This window comes from Pinus tabuliformis, chromosome 6, assembly GCF_031772625.1.
Source record: "Pinus tabuliformis cultivar Carrire ecotype Pingquan chromosome 6, CPIR1, whole genome shotgun sequence".
NCBI classification, from domain to species: Eukaryota; Viridiplantae; Streptophyta; class Pinopsida; order Pinales; family Pinaceae; genus Pinus; species Pinus tabuliformis.
In genome coordinates this window covers 1578021556-1578029522 of record NC_142292.1, presented here as the reverse complement: position 1 = coordinate 1578029522, position 7967 = coordinate 1578021556, and the positions used below count along the sequence as shown (strand labels likewise).

The window sequence follows — 7967 nt, the reverse complement described above, 5'->3', positions numbered from 1 at the left end:
TTTCGGGAGGCATGAGGAACATATACTGGGTTTCATTTTTTTTGGGAGGCACGAGGAAGCGTGACAAGATAATTTTGAATTTCCCAATTACAGAAATACGCATCAGTTAATACCATTGTATAACAATAACACTGTAGGACATATGTAGAAAAGTGTAAAATGACTTTACAAAAATTATAAAAAGGTGGCAAATGAAACAAGCACAAGCACAAAACCTGTGACGGGTATAATTTTACCCACACAAACAAAATACAAGAAACGGTCCCAACTAATACAGATCTTCACCTCTAAAAGCATGAGACAACTTTATTTGAGTCGAGATAATCAAATTGGTCAAATAAACCTTCATCCTCACACCATAGAAGAAGATGATATTCTTTAACATTCTTCAACAAAATCAGTGTAATAGAAACCAGTCAATTTGAAAGCGTTAATGCTATGGAACTGATCAGAAACCATGGATTTTATTATTTTTACAAGGACATTTTGTCCATCTCGTAAGATCCAATTTACATTCGGATCTTTGACACAAAACAATAAAGGACAAGGCAGTGGAATTGTAACCTTGACTTAGTATTACAAAAACGTTGATTGGTTAGTGCAGCTGAGGAGGTTGTGATCGTTTCAGTCTCTACACAACTTGCTTCGTTGATGCCTAATTGAAAGCGAATCCACAGTACACATGAAAACAATGTGCATCATCTCAATTAAATCATCATGGGGACCTACATCCCATAGGCCTGCAAGTTAGGCCCGTCCTTGTCGAAGCAACATACATGCCTAAACTATTGAAACATTAATTTAACCTACCGTACAACCTGCATTAACTCCAGCAAAACCACTTCCGAAAACCACTATCTTTATCGCACCACCTTTTGGCATAGGCTATTTTTCCCCGGAGCCCTCCGACACAATCTGCTGCTGCCACGCGTCTATTGTACGAACCCAATACTGCTCTTCTCCTGGACGTTAAAATTCGTTTGGTTTGTGTGAATTTGGTGTGTGAAATGCGTCCGATCAGGGCAACGCATATGGATTCGATCCAACCTGCCAGAACGTTAATTTTACTTTTACCACCGGCTTTATTTAATGCACTTTAATGAACTGTCATAGTCGTTGGTAAATGTTTTAATTTTTGTTTGCACGGAAGTATGGGGAATTTAAAATAGGTATGGGTAAGTCAACGAACATTTAAAAAAAAAATCCTTTTTGCTTTTGGTATATGTTTTAGTTTTTGTGTTATTATCGCACATTGTAACAGGGAATAAAAGAGGGCTCGCAGGAGCAAAGAAAACAACAAGAAATCCAATGCACAGCAGTGCGAATTAAATTGTGGAGCATATGCATTGAAATGCATTGAAATCAAATGTATGGTGTGTCACAGTAGCACAAGTATAATTTTTTTTATATGTAATATGAAAACCCAGGAATGTAATGAAAGATTTCACTCAGAAGTAAATGAGAAAGTTTTTTTATTTTACAGCAGTAAACCCATGTAAGGAATTTTTATCCTTACAGCAGTAAATGTAAAATCCCTTTTACAGCAGTAAATGTGAATGAAGATTTTACACAGCAGTGTAAAAATCATTTGTAAAAGAGGCAAAGTTTTTTTTTTGGTGAATGTTTTGGGTGAATCCCTCTGAGAGAGAGGAAGAAAATTGTATTAAGCAGTTTATAAATTAATACAAGTTTTTTTTGGCTGAGAAACTCTATCTTGCTCAGAAATTTTTTTTGGGGCTTCCCTGTGCAAAAGATCCTGTGGCAGAAACAGAGTATTTCCTCTGTTCAATATTTGTTTGAAATTACCAGAAATTTCCAACATGGTATCAGAGCTGATCCAGGCTCTTTGAAGGTGTAAAGAAGCTGAAGGAAGGTTCCTTTTGTTGCAGCAGTAAATCCTCTCCAGCAAAGTGAAGTCTCAGGCAAAAGGATCCAGGTATTTCTCAGACCAGTTTTTGTATTACTGTTAAAGAAATAGTCAGTTTTTTTTATACACTCATGGATTTAGAGGCATAGCTGAGAATGCAAGGAATGGCTAGCACAAGCATTAGCATGGGCATGTTTAATACTCAGCTCCCACAGTTTAATGGGAAAAACTATGACTATTGGGCAATAACCATGAGAGCCCTGTTTGTCTCACAAGATCTATGGGAACTTGTTGAGGATGGTTTTGAAGAACCAGCAGATGAAGAAGAGTTTAACAGTTTGACTCAGGCAGAGAAGGATCTATTGAAGAGTAATAGGAAGAAGGATTCAAAAACCCGTGTGTTTTTGTATCAAGCAGTGGACCAGAGTGTGTTTCCAAGGATAGCAGCAGCTAAGACATCCAAAGAAGCATGGAAAACTCTCAAGACAACCTATCAAGGCATGGAGAAAGTGAAGACAGCGAAACTACAGTTGCTGAGGAAAGATTTTGAGAACCTGTGCATGAAGGAGTCAGACAATATTGACTCATTCTTCACACATGTGATTGGTCTGGTCACACATATAAGGACTCATGGAGAAACTCTTGAAGAAAGGAGGATTGTGGAGAAAATATTGAGGGTTCTACCCTCAAAGTTTGATGTGATTGTCACCACCATACAAGAGACAAAGGATCTCTCAAACTTTTCAGTTGACGAACTTCATGCGTCACTGATAACACATGAGCAGAGGTTGAGTAGAAATGAAAACTCATCTCTAGAGCAAGCCTTCAAGACCCAGATGTCCTTTGGAAGAGGAAGAGGTCAAGGCAGAGGAAACAAGAGAGGAAGAGGCAGAAGTCAGAACAGAGGTGGAAGGAACAATCCAGCAAATGCTCAAGGAAGGGGCAGCAATCCAAATCAGAACCAAGGCCAAGGCAACAATAAAAAAAAGGACAACATCATGCTCAAGGACAAAGGTATGAAAAATCCAACGTCCAATGTTATTACTGTAAAAGATATGGGCATTATGCAAATGCATGTAGGAAGAAGCAGCATCATATGAGTAATAAACCAAATGCAAATGTCACTAGAGAAAACATCAGTCAAGATAATGTGTTGTTAGCTTGTAACATGGCTGAAACAAACAGTGAAGACATATGGTTTTTAGACTCAGGTTGCAGCAACCATATGACAGGAAACCAAGCCCTGTTTTCTGCCCTAGATAAAAATGTGAAATCAGAAGTCACACTAGGAACTGATAGCAAAATTTCTGTTATGGGAAAAGGAGAGGTAAAATTATTTACAAAGAAATGTGGGAAGAAAACCATAGCAGATGTCTACTATGTTCCTGGAATGAGATGTAACCTCTTGAGTATTGGACAGCTTGTTCAAAAGGGTTACAATGTTTTTTTTGAAAATGATGTATGCACCATCATGGATAGAGCACCCAGCAAAAGATTCATTGTTGAAGTGAAGATGACAAGGAACAAGATGTTCCCTCTCAGAATCAGGGCAGATTTGAAAAACAAGAATGTAATTGCAGCAGTTACCCAAGAGGCTTTCCAAAGCGTACCAAAGGATGAAAATTGGTTATGGCACTTGAGATTTGGACATCTCAACTTTGGAGGTCTTAACTTGTTGAGCAGAAAAGGGATGGTAAGAGGATTACCATTGATAGAGAAACTGGACAGCCTTTGTGAAGGTTGCATATTGGGTAAACAACACAGAGAAATTTTTCCATCAGGGAAAAGCATAAGGGCAAAGGCACCCTTAGAGATTATCCACTCAGATTTATGTGGACCAATGCAAGCTCCATCATTAGCAGGCAGCCAATATTTTCTAACATTCATTGATGATTTTATAAGAAAAACTTGGGTATATTTCCTTAAAAACAAAAGTGAAGCGTTTGAAAAATTCCGGAATTTCAAAGCACTTGTAGAAAACCAAAGTGGGCTGCATATCAAAGTTTTGAGAACTGACAGAGGAGGTGAGTATATCTCCAAGGAATTCCTACGGTTTTGTAGAGAAAATGGAATTCATAAGCAATTCACAGCTAGGTACACCCTGCAGCAAAATGGAGTTGCTGAAAGGAAGAACAAGACCATCATGGATATGGCGAGGAGCATGTTGAAGGCAAAGCATTTGCCAAATGATTATTGGGCTGAAGCTGTACATTGTGTAGTATATATCTTGAATAGGTTTCCTACAAAAGCAGTGATGAACAAAGTGCCGGAAGAAGCATGGAGTGGGAGAAAGCAAGGAGTCACCCACATGAAAGTTTTTGGATGTGTGGCTTATGCACACATTCCGGATCAGCTAAGGAAGAAGTTGGACAACAAAGGGGAGAAATGTATTTTCATTGGATACAGTGAGCAATCCAAAGCTTACAGGTTGTATATCCCATCCACCAAGAAGTTTTTTGTCAGCAGAGATGTTCAGTTCATTGAGGAGGAAGCTTGGGATGGAAGCATAGAGAAAACAGTGAATGTTAAAAACTGTTTGTCTCAAGATGAAGATGATGAGGAGGTGGCTGAAATACAACCCCAAACAGCAGCGCCAACACAAGGACAGCAAGGAACACCCTTGAGGATAAATGAAAGTGCTTCTCCAGGCACACCACAAGGAGGAAATTCAGGTGCATCTTCAAGCACTTGCACACCAAATGAAAGAGGTAAGAAATTTAGAAATCTAAGTAACATTTATGATGAAGGAATGAATTCATTATTTGCCTTGTATTGTCATGTTGATGACCCTATTCATTTCGAAGATGCAATTAAGGAAAGGAAATGGATAGAAGTTATGGATGAAGAGATGAACGCCATAGAAAGAAACAAGACATGAGATTTGGTTGAGCTACCAAAAGGTAAAGAAGTCATTGGAGTCAAATGGGTCTACAAGACCAAGTGCAATGCTGAAGGCAAGATAGAAAGACACAAGGCAAGGCTGGTTGTCAAAGGGTACAAGCAGCAGTATGGGAGAGACTATGAGGAGACTTTCGCACCGGTTGCAAGAATGGAAACCGTGAGAGCAGTGCTATCTATAGCAGCACAAAACAAGTGGAAAGTTTACCAAATGGACGTGAAGTCAGCATTCCTAAATGGAGTGTTAATGGAAGAGGTTTACATTGAACAACCTCTAGGCTATGAGAAGAAAGGTGAAGAGCACAAAGTGTGCAGATTGAAGAAATCTCTTTATGGGCTGAAGCAAGCGCCAAGAGCATGGTACAGTAGGATAGATTCCTATCTACTGGAGAATGGATTTGACAAATGTGACGGAGAACCCATCGTCTACATCAAAGAAAAAGATGGTAAAATTTTGATTGTTGTCTTATATGTTGATGATGTGATTTTTACAGGCAATGATGTTTATCTTATTGAAAACTTCAAAACAGTCATGAAAGAGGAATTTGAAATGACTGACATGGGTTTGCTGAGATACTTCTTAGGAATAGAAGTAGATCAAAATGAAAATGGAATTTTTTCTCACAGGCAAAATATGTAAATGAAGTGTTGGAAAGATTCCATATGCAAGAGTGCAAGGCAACAATCACTCCCACAATAATGGGATTAAAACTCAGCAAAGAGGACAGCAGTAAGGATTTTGATCCTAGTTTGTACAAGAGTATAGTTGGCAGCCTTATGTATTTAACTGCAACTAGACCTGACATAATGTTTGCTGTTAGTTTAATTTCCAGATTCACAGAGAGGCCAAAGGAAGCACATTGGCAGGCAGCAAAAAGAATTCTGAGGTATGTTAAAGGTACTAAAAGTTTTGGCATCTTATATAATGTCTTAGAACATTCAGATTTAGTTGGATACACTGACAGTGATTGGGCTGGAAGTGTAGATGATCGGAAAACTACTTCCGGTTATGTTTTTCACATGGGTTCAGGAGCCATTTCATGGGCTTCTAAGAAGCAGTCCATTGTAGCATTGTCTACAGCAGAGGCTGAATATGTGGCAGCTACAGCAGCAACATGTCAAACAGTTTGGATGAGAAGGATGTTGAGGAGCTTAGGCCAAGAGCAGGCAAAAGCAACAGTGATTTTTTGTGACAATAGCTCAGCTATTGCATTATCCAAGAATTCGGTGTTTCATAAGAGAACGAAACACATCGACACAAGGTTTCACTACATCATAGAATTGGTGAGCAATGGAGAAATTGTTCTAGAACATTGCAGGACTGAGGAACAGGTAGCAGACATTCTGACAAATCCACTCGACCAGAAAAGCTTTGAATTTTTGAGGAAGTGTTTGGGTATGACTGATAACCCAGCAGTTGAAATTAAAGGGGAGTGTTGAAACATTAATTTCACCTACCGTACAACCCGCATTAACTCCAGCAAAAGCACTTCCGAAAACCACTATCTTTATCGCACTGCCTTTTGGCAAAGGTTGTTTTTCCCTGGAGCCCTCCGACACAATCAGCTGCTGCCACGCGTCTGCTGTACGAACCCAATACTGCTCTTCTCCCTGACGTTAAAAGTCATTTGGTTTGTGTGAATTTGGTGTGCGAAACGCGTCCGATCAGGGCAACGCATATGGATTCGATCCAACCTGCCAGAACGTTAATTTTACTTTTACCGCCGGCTTTATTTAATGCACTTTAATGAACTGTCATAGTCGTTGGTAAATATTTTAATTTTTGTTTGCACGGAAGTATGGAGAATTTAAAACAGGTATTGCTAAGTCAACGAACATTTAAAAAAAAAAATCCTTTTTGCTTTTGGTATATGTTTTAGGTTTTGTGTTATTATCGCACATTGTAACAGGGAATAAAAGAGGGCTCGCGGGAGCAAAGAAAACAACAAGAAATCCAATGCACAGCAGTGCGAATTAAATTGTGGAGCATATGCATTGAAATGCATTGGAATGAAATGTATGGTGTGGCGCAGTAGCACAAGTATAATTTTTTTTATACGTAATATGAAAACTCAGGAATGTAATGAAAGATTTCACTCAGAAGTAAATGAGAAAGTTTTTTTATTTTACAGCAGTAAACCCATGTAAGGAATTTTTATTCTTACAACAGTAAATGTAAAAGCCCTTTTACAACAGTAAATGTGAATGAAGATTTTACACAGCAATGTAAAAATCATTTGTAAAAGAGGCAAAGTTTTTTTTTGGTGAATGTTTTGGGTGAATCCCTCTGAGAGAGAGGAAGAAAATTGTATTAAGCAGTTTATAAATTAATACAAGTTTTTTTTGGCTGAGAAACTCTATCTTGGTCAGAAATTTTTTTTTGGGGCTTCCCTGTGGAAAAGATCCGAAACAGAGTATTTCCTCTGTTCAATATTTGATTGAAATTGCGAGAAATTTCCAACATAAACAACAATGTAGAATTCATTACCATAGCTAGAAAATGAAGGATCGGGAGTAACCCTAAAAGCACAACCGCATAGCTATAAACATCTGCCTTATCTGAAACACTGCATGTCTTGGCATGCAACATAACCAAATGTGCCAGCTAGATCAGTCGTTGCATGAGTTTCAGAAGTTCCTAGAAGCCTAGGAAGGCCAAAGTCGAACAGATAGGCATTGAAATTGTTATCAAGAAGAATATTGGTAGGTTTGATATCTGGATGCAACACACGTGGAACACAATCCTCATGGAATAAGTAAGAGCTCAAGTAATGTATAAAGCAATTTTGTGAATAGTGCCCCAGTCAACTCTTCATTTTGATCTCTCTGGAAGGAATTTCTTCAAGTTACCTCTAGGCAAATAATTGTATACCAAAAACATACTAACCTGCTCTCTCAGATCTTTTTTGTTTTGACCCGACAACTTATAATCCTGTCTCGTGATTTCGGTTGTCAAACTGCAATGTCACACAACATTAAACTTGTGCAATGTGAATCATTGAATTTTGGGTATCAATAGTTTTCAGATAAACTTGTGATTCTATTCCTGTCAAACTATTTTAATGTTTTAGGTTCATTTTTGTCCGATTCGTCATTTCATAATAGTTTTCAGATAAACTTGTGATTCCATTCCTGTCAAACTATTTTAACGTTTTAGGTCCATTTTTTTCTGATTCGTAATTTCATATTCTTCCATCAGATG

General features: G+C 38.2%; 1 pseudogene; it reads right to left on the bottom strand.

Annotated features, from left to right (window-relative positions):
• Positions 1-595: 595 nt before the first annotated feature.
• On the bottom strand, positions 596-7646 carry LOC149264836 (putative LRR receptor-like serine/threonine-protein kinase RPK1 pseudogene; annotated as a pseudogene).
• Between the last annotated feature and the right edge of the window lie 321 nt (positions 7647-7967).